Genomic DNA, 14,062 nt, shown 5'->3' on the forward strand with positions numbered 1-14,062 from the left:
CCTGAAAATCAGGGCTCTCTTAAAAAAAAAAAAAAAGAAGGAGATACTGGGAGGATACTGGGAGGTAACTAGCAGTCTGCTACAACATCCTTAACTTTGGCCAAGACATTCTTTTTGTTGGTTTTATTGTATTTGTTTACTTTTTAAAAAATAAATAGTCACAGGTAGACTATTTTTCTTTTTAAATATTTACTTATTTGGCTGCGCCGGGTCTTCATTGTGGCAGGCGAGATCTTTAGTTGCGGCATGCGGACTCTTAGTTGCGACATGCAGGATCTAGTTCCCTGACCAGGGATCAAACCTGGGCTCCCTGCATTGAGAGTGCAAAGTCTTAACCACTGGACCACCAGGGAAGTCCCTATTTTATTATTTTTTTATTAATTTTTTAATCGGAGTATAGTTGATTTACAACATTGTGTTAGTTTCTGCTGTACAGCAAAGTGAGTCAGTTATACATATACACATATCCACTCTTTTTTAGATTCTGTTCCCATATAGGTCATTACAGAGTATTGAATAGCCTTCCCTGTGCTGTACAGTAGGTTCTTTTTTTTTAGAAAGCACTTTTTAATTATTTATTTATTTATTAAACATTTATTTATTTATTTATTTGGTTGTGTGGGTGTCTTAGTTGCAGCAGGTGGGCTCCTTAGTTGTGGCATGTGAATTCTTAGTTGCGGCATGCATGTGGCATCTAGTTCCCCAACCGGGGATCGAACCCGGGCCACTTGTGTTGGGAGTGTGGAGTCTTAAGCACTGCGCCACCAGAGAAGTCCCCAGTAGGTTCTTATTAGTTATCTATTTTATATATAGTAGTGTGTATATGTCATTCCCGATATATCCCTCCCCCTTTTCCCCCTTCATAAGCATAAGTTTGATTTCTACATCTGACTCAATTTCTGTCTTGTAAATAGGTTCATTTGTACCATTTTTTTAGATTCCACATATAAGCAATATCATCTGATATTTGTCTTTCTCTGTCTTACTTACTTCACATAGTATGACAATCTCTAGGTCCATCCATGTCACTGCAGATGGCATTATTTCATTCTTTTTTATGGCTGAGTAATATTCCATTGTATATATGCACCACATCTTCTTTATCCATTCCTCTGTTGATGGTCATTTAGGTTGCTTCCATGTCCTGGCTATTGTAAATAGTGCTGCAGTGAACACTGGGGTGCATGTATCTTTTCGAATTATGGTTTTCTCCAGATATATGCCCATGAGTGGGATTGCTGGATCATACGGTAGCTCTATTTTTAGTTTTTTAAGGAATCTCCATACTGTTCTCCATAGTGGCTGTATCAATTTACATTCCCATCAACAGTGCAAGAGGGCTCCCTTTTCTCCACACCCTCTCCAGCATTTGTTGTTTGAAGATTTTCTGATGATGGCCATTCTAACTGGTGTGAGGTGATACCTCATTGTAGTTTTGATTTACATTTCTCTAATAATTAGTGATGTTGAGCAGCTTGTCATGTGCTCTTGGCCATCTGTATGTCTTCTTTGGAGAAATGCCTATTTAGATCTTTCGCCCATTTTTTGATTGGGTGTTTTATTTATTTTTTATTAAAAATTTCATACATGTTCACTGATGAAAATCTGAAAAATGTTGGCAATTTTCAAAAAAAGAGCTATCTATGACCACTAATCATGCTTCCTAGAGATAACTATTATTAACACTGCATATAAATGTTCCCTCCCCCTCCTGCCCAATTTTGAGGTCATGTCTTAAATTTGATATTATATCCTGCTTTTTCACCATATTTTTGCATGTCATTGAAAACACTTCACAAGTATTTTTAACAATGACAATCATATGGCTGTAATTATATGTACTATGATTTACTTAGTCATTCCTCTAATGGTTATTGAAATTGTTAGCAATTTTTCATTATTAACAGTAAAGAACATTTCCTGGGTTTTGACCTCATTTTGGATTATTTCCCCAGGGTTGATTCCTAGAAGTGAAATTACTGGTTCACATGGGCTGACCTTTGAAAGTTTCTTGATAGACAATGCCAAATTGCTTTCTTGAAAGCTGATTCACCTCACTTCCTCCAGGATTGAGAAGAAATATAGGTTTAAAAAAAACATGTTGGCCTTACTTTCGTGAGGGTGGTGGTCAACTGACTGTGGAAACATCCTCCTCTGTGCCCTATTACCTAACTGTCATCCTGTCACACAGCTGACGTCTTCGTGCTGTAGAAAGGACGGGGGTCATGGATACTGTAGCCCACAGATGGGCAGCCTCCATGATCTCATTAATGTTCCAGAGAGATCTTTGGCCACAGCCCTGTGCCTCATGTGTTGGATGAGGCAGACCATCTCATCAATACTGTCATTTCCATCCTTCTCAATGTTTTCCTGTTTCTGTGTGTCCCTGGCTGGTTCTTTGAAAGCAAGATGACCACTGCAGTCCAGCCTGTCCATTCTGAAGGGTCAGTTTCACTGATGTCCTTAGCTCCTTCCATAACCAGTTGCCTTGGTGATGTTGTCACCAACTCTTTAGGAGATGGACTTGAGGCCAATCTTCGGGGCTGTAACAGACACAGGGTCAGTTCCCCAACCAGGGCAGCAGCATCTGCTGTCAGATAAACCTGGATATGAGACAACCAAAGAAAGCTGAAGGTTTGCCTTCTGCAAGCCTGAAGAGGAGAGCTCTCTGCCTTTCCTTTTCAAAAACAAAAAAATTAAAAATACCTTTTTATTTTAGAGCAGTTTAATATTAATAGCAAAATTGCAAAGATAGTATAGAGAGTACCCATATACCCACACCCAGTTTCCTCTATTATTAACATCTTACATTAGCATGGTACATTTGTCATAATGCATGAACAGTTATTGACACATTATCACTAACTAAAGTCATACTTTATTCAGATTTCCTAAGTTTTTACCAAGTGTCTTTTTTCTGTTCCAGAACCCCATATAGGATGCTGCGTTATATTAGTTACCTTATCTCCTTAAGCTTCTCCTGACTGTGATAGTTTCTCACACTTCCCTTGTTTTTGATGACTTTGACAGCTTTGAAGAGTACTGGTCAGATATTTTGCAGAATGTCCCTCAGTTGGGATTTGTCAGTTCCACCCTCACCTCCCTTGGCTTTTTTTTTTCTTTTTTTAACATCTTTATTGGAGTATAACTGCTTTACAATGGTGTGTTAGTTTCTGCTTTATAACAAAGTGAATCAGCTATACATATACATATACCCCCATATCTCCTCCCTCTTGCGTCTCCCTCCCACCCCTCTAGGTGGTCACAAAAGCACCGAGCTGATCTCCTTTCCTTTGGCTTTTGGTAGGAGGACCACGGAGGTAAATTACCATTCTCATTGTATCAAGGGTGTATGCTATCAGCATGGTAGCACTGTTGGTGTTAACCTTGATCAACGGGCCTAGGTGGTGTTTGTCAGGTTTCTTCCCTGTAAAGTGACTTGTTCCTCCTCCTTTTATTACTGTGCCCTTTGGATGAAGGTTACTATGTGCAGCCCGTGCTTACGCACTGGGGAGTTATGCTTCACCTCCCCGAGAGCAAAGTATTTACATAGTTATTTAGAATTCTTTTGCGTGGAAGATTTGTGTATTCTTCCCCATTACACATTTGTTTATGTATTCGTTCATTTATTTATATCAGTGTGGATTCATGGCTTCCTTTTGTGCAGATTATACATATATATGTTTATAACAGCTTTATTGACATGCACCACACAATTAACCCATTTAAAGTATACAATTCAATGTTTCTTTTAGTATACCCAGAGTTGTTGGAATCAGGGCAGACACAGAATCACTTTCCCATCCAGGGCAGGAGCTGCTGTCAAATAAACCTGGACATGAGACAACCAAAGACAGTTGAGACAACCATAGCCACACTCAACGTTAGAATATTTTGTCCGTGCAAAAAGAGATCCTGTAACCATTAGCAGTCTCTCTCTACTTCCTCCTAATCCCCCTAACTTTAGGCAACCACTAATCTACTTTCTGTCTCCATATATTTGCTTATTCTGGACATTTCATATTAATGGAATCATAAAATATGTGGTCTTTTGTGACAAGCTTCTTTCACTTAGCATGTTTTCAAGTTCCATCCGTATTGTAGCTTGTATCAGTACTTCATTTCTCTTTATTGCCAATTGTATCCCATTGTATGGCTTATGCCACATTTTATTTATCAATTCGTCAGTCGATGGATATTTGTGGTGTGGTTATTTTTTGGTCATTGTGAATAATGCTGCTATAAACACTCATGTACAAGTTTTTGCATAGATATAGGTTTTTAATCTCTCTTCAGTACATAACTAGGAGTGGAATTGCTGAGAAGTGAAGTGGCATCTCATTGTGGTTTTGGTTTGCATTTCCCTGATGGCTAATGACGTTGCGCATCTTAATGTGCTTATTGACCGTTTGTATATCTTTGGAGAAATGTCTATTCTGATCCTTTGCCCGGGTTGATAATTGGGTCAATTGTCATTTAAAAAACGTTTTTTAATTTTTGTGACCACATCGCACGGCATGTGGGATCTTAGTTCCCCTACCAGGGATCTAACCTGTGCTCCCTGCACTGGAAGTGCGGAGTCTTAACCACTGGACCGCCAGGGAAGTCCCAATTGTCACTTTATTATTGAGTTGTATAAGCTCTTTATATATTCTAGGTACAAGTCCCTTATCATATATATGATCTTCAATTTTTTTTCCCATTCTGTGGATTGTCTTTTCATTTTCTTGATGTTATGCTTTGAAGCACAACATTTTTTACTTTGATGAAGTATAATTTATCTTTTTTTCCCTTTTGTTGCTTGTGCTTTTGGTGTCATACTTAAGAAACTATTGCCTAGTCCAAGGTGATGAAGACTTATGCCTATATTTTCATCTAAGAGTTTTAGTTTTAGCTTTTATGTTTAGATCTTTGATCCATTTTGAGTTAATTTTCAGATATGATATTTTTTTGGCCACGTCGTGCAGCTTGTGGGATCTTAGTTCCCCGACCAGGGATTGAACCCTGGGCCCCTGGCAGTGGCTGCTTGGAGTCCTAAGCCCTGGACCACCAGGGAATTCCCACAAATTATATTTTTATTAAAACATTCTTTCATACTAAATAAGTAAAAGGTAGCATGTAAACTGATGTACATTTGGTATTTCGTAATTGTCATCATTCACATGTTATAATATCCAAAATAGTTTTCTTTGATATGAATTGAGAATGTGAGGTGTCACTGTGATTATGAATATCTGTATCTTTATACCTTGATACCAGCTGGGAAAGCACACAAAAGAGTGTGTAACAACGTTTATGTATCCTTACAGTTTACTTGTTTCATTCAACATGATGAAGCACAAAAGTCAGAATGCATCTCCTGTGGCAAGACTTTTTTTGTTAAATGATGCAGCCACTTTATTTTATTTTTAAAGAATATTTATTTATTTACTTATTTGGCTGCAACGGGTCTTTGTTGTGGCATGCGGGATCTTCGTTGAGTCATGCGGGATCTTTTGTTGCGGCACGCAGGCTTCTTTCTAGTTGTGGCACGCGGGTTTTCTCTCTCTAGTTGTGGTGCACGGGCTCCAGAGCACGCGGGCTCAGTAGTTGTGGTGCGAGGGCTTAGTGGCCCCGCGGCATGTGGGATCTTAGTTCCCCGACCAGGGATCGAACCTGCGTCGATCCCTTGGAAGGCGAATTGGAAGGCGAATTCTTCATTGGAAGGTGAATTCTTAACCACTGGACCACCAGGGAAGTTCCTGTGGCAAGATTCTTACCTACAGAATTATGGAGCCAACAAAGCTGAAGTGGTCCCTTATGTCCTGAGAATACATTACATGGCCTCTATTGTCTGAGTATAAAAGGCTAAACTGGAAAAAGTGGGAACTTTACCAAAATTGGATTTTCCCTAACACAAGAGTGTAGCCTTGAGTCATCCTGCTTGCCGCATCATTGGATAAAAAACGTTGGTGAAGCAATATGCCCTGGACATTGTTGAGCTGCTTTGTGCCTTGGAGGAAAATTTAAAAACGAAAACAATGCCTCTGTCAAATGTTCTCATTCATTCCAGAATTATTAAAATCTGTTCCAGGGCTTCCCTGGTGGCGCAGTGGTTGAGAGTCCGCCTGCCGATGCAGGGGACAGGGGTTCGTGCCCCGGTCCGGGAAGATCCCACATGCCGCGGAGCGGCTGGGCCCGTGCGCCATGGCCGCTGAGCCTGAGCGTCCGGAGCCTGTGCTCCGCAACGGGAGAGGCCACAACAGCGAGAGGCCCGCGTACTGCCAAAAAAAAAAAAAAAAAAAAAAAAAAAAAAATCTGTTCCAGTGTTTTGAAGTAGACTGTGCAGAAATTGCCCTTTCCTTTCGTTGTGCATCGGGATGACAGTATTGATATCCCTTAGTGGAGCCAACTCCTGATTTTCATCTGTTATCTGCACAAGGACAACATCAAACAAAGATTCCTGTTTTCTGAACCTGTTTGGAAAGTTCAAAGACCTCCTGTGGTTTTTAAAATTTTAATTAAAAATTTAATTTTGACGGCCACTATGGAGAACAGTATGGAGATTCCTTAAAAAACTAAAAATAGAATTATCATATGACCCAGAAATCTCACTACTGGGCATATACCCTGAGAAAACCATAATTCAAAAAGATACATGTACCACAATGTTCACCGCAGCACTATTTACAATAGCCAGGACATGGAAGCAACCTAAATGTCCACTGACAGACGAATGGATAAAGAAAATGTGGCACATATATACAATGGAATATTACTCAGCCATAAAAAGGAATGAAATTGAGTTATTTGTAGTGAGGTGGATGTACCTAGAGTCTGTCATACAGAGTGAAGTAAGTCAGAAAAAGAAAAACAAATACCGTATGCTAACACGTATATATGGAATCTAGAAAAATGGCCCTGATGAACCTAGTGGCAAGACAGGAATAAAGACGCAGACGTGGAGAGCAGACTTGAGGACACAGGGGACAAAGGGGAAGCTGGGACAAAGTGAGAGAGTAGCACTGACATGTATACACTACCAAATGTAAAATAGATAGCTAGTGGGAAGCTGCTGCGTAGCACAGGGAGATCAGTTTGGTGCTTTGTGATGACCTAAAGGGGTGGGATAGGGAGGGTAGGAGGGAGGGTCAAGAAGGAGGGGATATGGGGATATATGTATGCATATAGCTGATTCACTTTGCTGTACAGCAGAAACTAACACAAGACTGTAAAGCAATTGTACTCCAATAAAGGTATATAAAAAATTTAATTTTGAGATGAATGTAGATTCACATGCAGTTTTAAGAATTAGTACAGAGTGATCTCTTCTATGCTTTATATAGTTTCCCCCAATGGTAACATCTTGCAAAACTATAGTACAGTGTCACCACCAGAATATTAACATTTATACGGGCAAGATACAAAATGTTTCTGTCACCATAAGGATCCCTCTTTCTTGCCTTTTTATAGTTACATCCACTTCCCTGCTACCCCCATCCATTGCTGGGTCCCAAGCAACCATTAATCTGTTCTACATTTTTACATTTTTGTCATTTTAAGAATGTTATATAAATGGAACCATTATAGTGTGTAACCTTTTAGAATTGGATTTCTTTTTTTTCACTCAGAATGATTCTCTGAAGAGTCATTCATTCATGTTGTTTATATTAATAGTTTGTTCCATCTTTTAAAATCTTTTTTTAAAAATTAATTAATTTGGCTGCATCGGGTCTTTTCGTTGTGGCATGCAGGATCTTTCGTTGTGGCATGCGGGCTCTTCTTTATGGAGCATGGGCTTCTCTCTAGTTGTGTTACGTGGGCTCCAGAGCATGCAGGCTTAGTTGCCCCGCAGCGTGTGGGATCTTAGCTCCCCGACCAGGGATTGAAGACATGTCCCCTGCATTCGAAGACGGATTTTTAACCACTGGACCACCAGGGAAGTCCCTGTTCCATTTTATTAAGTAGTATTCCATACTACGTACCATAGTTTGTTTAACCATACATCCATCAAAGGACATCTGGGTTGTTTCCACTTTTGGCAATTATGAATAAAGCTGCTGTAAACACTCATGTACAGGTGTAAGTGTTGACATAAGCCTTCATTTCTCTGGGATAAATGCCCAGTAGTACAATTGTTCAGTCATATGGTAGTTGCATGTTTAGTTTTTAAAGAAACTGTAATAGTGTTTTCTGGAGTGACTCTACCATTGTACATTCCCACCAGCAACATATATAAGTGATGTAGTATCTCTGCATCCTTGCCAGCATTTGGTGGTGTTATTATTTTTTATTAGTCATTTGATAGGTTTGTAGTGATGCCTCATTGTTGTTTTAATTCCATTTTGACTAATGATGTTGACATCTTTTCATGTGCTTGTTTGCCATTGTATACTCTCTTTGATGAAATGTCTGTTTGTGCCTTTTGCCCATTTAAAAATTAGATTATCTTTTTTACCCTTGGTTCTTTATGTATTCTCAATACTAGTCCTTTGTTGGTTATGTATTTTGCAAATATTTCCTCTGTGTACCTTGTGTTTTTATCTTCTTAACAGGGTCTTTTATGGAGCAAAAGTTTTAAATTTTGATGAACTCAAATTTGTCAATTTTTTCTTTTATGGAACATGTTTTTGGTATAAAATCTAAGAGTGGTTTGCCTAGCCCTAGATCCCGAAGATTTTTTCCTCTGTTTTTCCCTAAAATTTTTACAATTTTATGTTTTATACTTAAGTCCATGATCCATTTTGAGTTAATTTTTATATCAATATAAGGTATGAGACTTAACACTTTTTTTTTTGGCCTATAGATGTACAATTGTCCTAGCATTGTTTAAAAGGCTACCTTAAAAAAATAATAAAAGGCTATCTTCCCTTCATCAAAATGCTTTTGCACCTTTGTCAAAAATCAGTTGGACATATTTGTGTGGGTGTTTTTCTGGGTTTTCTTTTTTTTTTTACCTTTTTTTTTTTTTGCGGTACGCGGGCCTCTCACTGTTGTGGCCTCTCCCATTGCGGAGCACAGGCTCCGGACACGCAGGCTCAGCGGCCATGGCTCACGGGCCTAGCCGCTCCACAGCATGTGGGATCTTCCCAGACCGGGGCACGAACCCGTGTTCCCTGCATCGGCAGGTGGACTCTCAACCACTGCGCCACCAGGGAAGCCCTGGGTTTTCTATTTTGTTTATTAATTTGTGTGTCTATCCCTCCACCAATGCCACACAGTCTTGATTACAGTAGCTTTATTCTTCTATTTCAGAATTGTTTTTGTTCTTATAGTTCCTTTGCTTTTCCATATGAACTTTAGAATAACCTTGTCTATATCTACAAAAATTCTTGGTGGGATTTTGAAAGTAATTGCATTAAACCTGTATATCAATTTGGGGAGAATTGACATCCTTATTGTGTTGAGTCTTCCAGCCTATGAACATAGTATGTCTCTCTTTATTTAGAAATTCTTTAACTTCTTTAATCAGCATTTTTGTATTTATCAACATGTAAGTCCTGACAATATTTTGCTAGATTTATACTTAAGTATTTCAATTTGGGGGAGCAATTTAAAATGATACTGTATTTTCTATTTCAGTGTCTATATGTTCACTGCTAGTATATAGAAAAAAATAGATTTTTTTATTTATATAGATTTTTATATCAATTTTGTAAAAGAGAAAATGGCTTGTGCATTTCTTTAAAAAGATTGGAAAGAGGGACTTCCCTGGTGGCACAGTGGTTAAGAACCTGCCTGCCAACGCAGGGGACACGGGTTCTAGCCCTGGTCTGGGAAGATGCCGCAGAGCAACTAAGCCTGTGCGCCACAACTACTGAGCCTGTGCTCTAGAGCCCGCAAGCCACAACTACTGAGCCCACGTGCTACAACTACTGAAGCCTGCATGCCTAGAGCCTGTGTTCCACAAGAGAAGCCACTGCAATGAGAAGCCCGCACACTGCAATGAAGAGTAGCCCCTGCTCTCTGCAACTAAAGAAAGCCCACATGCAGCAATGAAGACCCAAAAATAAAATTAATTAATTAATTTTTAAAAAAGATTGGAAAGATGTAACAAAGTATTTGTTTTTATCTCTGATAAAATTTTAGGTGAAATTTTTCTATATTTTCTACAATAAGCATTCTTTTACTTACATACAGATACATATATATTTTGGTTTGTTGAAACAATGAAAAGTGATTTTATTATGAAAGTATGCTTTGGTCCCTAAATCAAATTTAATTTAGGGAAATTTGAAAATAAGTGTAATTTGAAAATAAGTGTAAATATAACTTTCAACATTTTAATTTGAAAATAAGTGTAAATTTAATTTGAAAATAAGTGTAAATATAACTTTCAACATGTTATTATGGAGACTACTCAGTGATTACATATTATTATTCATATTGCTAATTTAATTATCATAAAATATGTAAACCTTGTTCATTTACATAGACACATAAATAACATTTCTATGTTGTTTTTGTCTCATCTGCTTTTCTTATTATTTAAGTATGCATGAAAATAATACAGAGAAAAATATTACCTGACATCCAGGAAATACAATAGATTTTTGTATGTTTATCTCATATTCAATAACCTTGCTAAAATCATTTATTAGTTCTAGGAGTTTTTGTAGATTCGTTTAGCTTTTCTATGTAAATAATCATGTCACTTGCAAAGAGAGACTGTTGTATTTCTTTCTTTCCTGTTTGTATGACTTTTGTTTCTTTTTCCCACTTTATTGCTCCGGCTAGGCCATTTTGCACTATGTTAAATAAGAGTAAATGTCCTTGCCTTGTTCTCAGTTTTAGAGAGAAAGCATCACTCTTTCACTGTTAAGTATAATGTTCTCTGTGGGGTTTTGTAGATGCTCTTTACCAGATTGAGAAAGTTCTCTCCATTCCTGTTGGCTGAGAGTTTTTAACATGGATGTATTTTGACTTTTGTAAAAAGATTTTTTTGCATCATCTGAGATGAACGTGTGATTGTTCTTAATTAGCTTGTTAATATGATGGGTTATATTGATTGATTTTTCAATATTGAACCAGCCTTGCATCTGTGAAATAAACCTCAGCTGGGCGTAGAATGTAATTCTTATTAAATGTTGCTGAATCCTATTTGTTAGTATTTTGTTAAGGATTTTTGTGTCTATACTGAAGAGGACATTGGTCTGTAGTTTTCTCTTTTTGTATTGGTCACAGGGTGATAATAGCTTCATGAAATGAGTTGGGTGTTGTTCCCCCCTCTTCTATGGAATCTTTCCTATATATATATATATATATATATATATATATATATATATATATATATATATATATATATATATATATATATTTATCATGTTCTTACTTCCTTCTTGATGTTCTAAGGTTTTTTTCTTTTATTGTTTTTTTGTTTAGAGAACTTCCTTAGCCATTCATTTAGAGTAGATCTGCTGGAAGCAAATTCTCTTAGTTTTCTTTAATCTGAGAATGTTTTTATTTCCCCTCCATTCCTGTAGGATATTTTTGCTGGGTATGGGATTCTAGGTTAATAGTTCTTTCTTTCACCACCTGGAAAATATTGTGCCACTTCCTGCTGGCCTCCATCGTGTCTGATGAGAAATCCACAGTCATTCTAATTGTTTCTCCCTGAAGGTAAGTTGTCATTTTTCTCTGTCTGCTTTTAACATTTTTTCTTTATCTTTAGTTTTTAGAATTTTTCTTATGATGTGTCTTTATGTGGATTTCTTTGGGTTTATCCTGTTTGGGATTTACTCATCTTCTCAAATTGGTAGGTTTACATCTCATGCTAAATTTGGGAAATTTTCAGCCATTATTCCTTTGAGTACCTTTTCAATCCCAATCTATTTCTCCTTTCCTCTAGGACACTGATGACATGAATGTTAGATCTTTTATTATAGTACCATAGGTCCCTGAGGCTCTGTTCCTCTTTTTTTTTTTTTTTTGGTCTATTTTCTTTCTTTAGTTCAGATTGGGTAATTACTATTGTTCTGTCATCCAGTTCACCACTTCTTTGTCTGTTTCCCATTTGGCTCTTGAGCCCACCGACTGAACTTTTATTTCAGTTATTGTGTTTTTCAGCTCCACACTTTCTGGTTCTGCTTTATATGTTCTGTTTCTTCACTGAGGTTTTCTATCTTTTCATTTGCTTCAGATGCATTTGTAATTGCTTGTTGAAGCATTTTTATCATGGCTGCTTTTCAGTCTTTGTCACATGATTCTAACCTTCCTGTCCTCTTGGTGTTGGCATCTATTGTCTTTTTTCACTTAGTTTGAACTCATCATGGGTCTTCCTATGATGAGTGATTTTTGACAGAAACCCAGGCATTTTCATATTATGTTATAAGCCTCTGTATCTTATTTAATCCTTTTGTTTTAGCTGGATTTCTCTGACACCATTTCAGTAGGGGACGTTGTAGTGCTGCCTTGTTGCTGCCAGGTGGAGGTGGAAGTCCAGGCTTCCTACTTGGCATTTGTTGACATCTGAGGTGGGGGGCACCTGGTTCCTGCTGGTTAGGAGTTCTGGCTCCCCATGTGGTCTTCACTGGCACTGCAGAGGTGGGGGCTCATTACCACTGTGCAGGGGTGGGATAAAAGCCCTGGCTCCCTCCTTGATCTTGTCTGATCCCATCTGGGTAGGGGTGTTGGGGCACCTTGTTACATCCTTGAGAGGGTGGAAATCTAGGCTTCTCACTTGGCCCTTTCTGGCATGGGTAGAGGTGGAACCACAGTTTTACCTGTGGTGTTTGACTGGAGTAGAGTGGTTATGGCTAGAAGTGCTCTTTCCTGGCCCCTTGGCTAGAGAGAGCAGGCTTTTGTTGGGGCTTTTTTTTTGTCCTTGTGTATTGGCCTTTCTGGGTTGTTGGCTTCTTCCATTCCACGTGGGGGGATATATGAAGCAAAGAGAAAACTCAGGGAACTCACAGTGTCACTTCTTGGACACCAAGGTCCCTAGCTGGTCTACCTTCTTCCCTTCAGTCTACTTATGTGTGTTTTATATATAATATTTAGGGCTTTTAGTTATACATAGTGGAAAAAATAGGGAAAAGTATGTCTATTCCATCTTCCTAGAAGTAGAAGCATCTTCTGGACTCATGGGTAATTATTTTATACTTAGGTGTTCTAATCCACTACTACTTTGCTTCTTTTTCTGCTCAAAATTTTCCAGCTACAGTCACTGGTTGTGTTTTTTCTTTTGTATCAGAATCCAGCTGAGGTGCTTCAATGGCCAGGGAAGGAAGAAACCCTACAGAATGGTCTCTGTTTCAGTGTGGAAGGAGAGGCTTGGCTTCCTTCAAGTCCTTCTTTCATCCAACAGCTTGAGTAGAGGTCTAACTTGAAGCCATTTCTGTGGGTCCCCCAGTAGCTGCCCGACGTAAATTGGAGGTGAGCTGACTAACTGATTGCAGGGCAGGGGCTCCACAGCCCAGCTTCTTCACCCCAGAGCCTTGACCCTGTCCATGTGATTGTGACAGTTCTTCCTCCCACCATAGCTTGGGAGGAAATGGGATGCAGCCAAAGGGATCACGTATCTGGGGTGATAGCAAGTACACATGAAAAACGTGCTGGGAAACACAAAAGGACAGTGATCAGAAAGGCTTTCTCTTTCAACCTAAATCATGATGTTTTTGGCGTCAGCTAGAGTTTCCCAAGTTATTTATAACTGTCCAGCCCTGTTAGGGGATATATGTCTTATCTAAATATAAGTAATCTTTCCTAATCAAATGATAAAATGTGTGTGTCCCGCATGGAAGGCCCCTAGTTAGCCATCTTGTTATGAGTTGAGGTGGATAATGGAAATATTACGGATATGACACTGGATCAGATGCTTCGAGATCCTCAGTGTTTGGATATTAGGGCTCTTGGAGTCTTTTGGTGAAAGACCCTTCATGGTAGCAGAGGTAACCTTCATAAGCCGAATCCTCTTAGAATAATGTTCAAGGTGCTTCTATTCCTGACAGCTAATGATCGAGTGTGTAGGAGGTTCGGTTGTGTCCCTTTGGAGTTTATGTTTTGAACAGTCAGCATCTGGCTCTTTATCTCCAGTCCTTCTTGGGGGACCAATGGGGCATCTCAGTTCCAGACTTAGTGGGTGTCT

General features: G+C 38.7%; 1 non-coding gene across 1 annotated transcript; it reads right to left on the reverse strand.

Moving 5' to 3' along the window:
* Positions 1-280: 280 nt before the first annotated feature.
* On the reverse strand, positions 281-353 carry TRNAE-CUC (transfer RNA glutamic acid (anticodon CUC)). The gene has a single exon. It is a non-coding gene; the product is annotated as a tRNA-Glu (tRNA).
* Positions 354-14,062: the final 13,709 nt, after the last annotated feature.

This window comes from Pseudorca crassidens, chromosome 16, assembly GCF_039906515.1.
Source record: "Pseudorca crassidens isolate mPseCra1 chromosome 16, mPseCra1.hap1, whole genome shotgun sequence".
In the NCBI taxonomy this organism is placed as follows: domain Eukaryota; kingdom Metazoa; phylum Chordata; class Mammalia; order Artiodactyla; family Delphinidae; genus Pseudorca; species Pseudorca crassidens.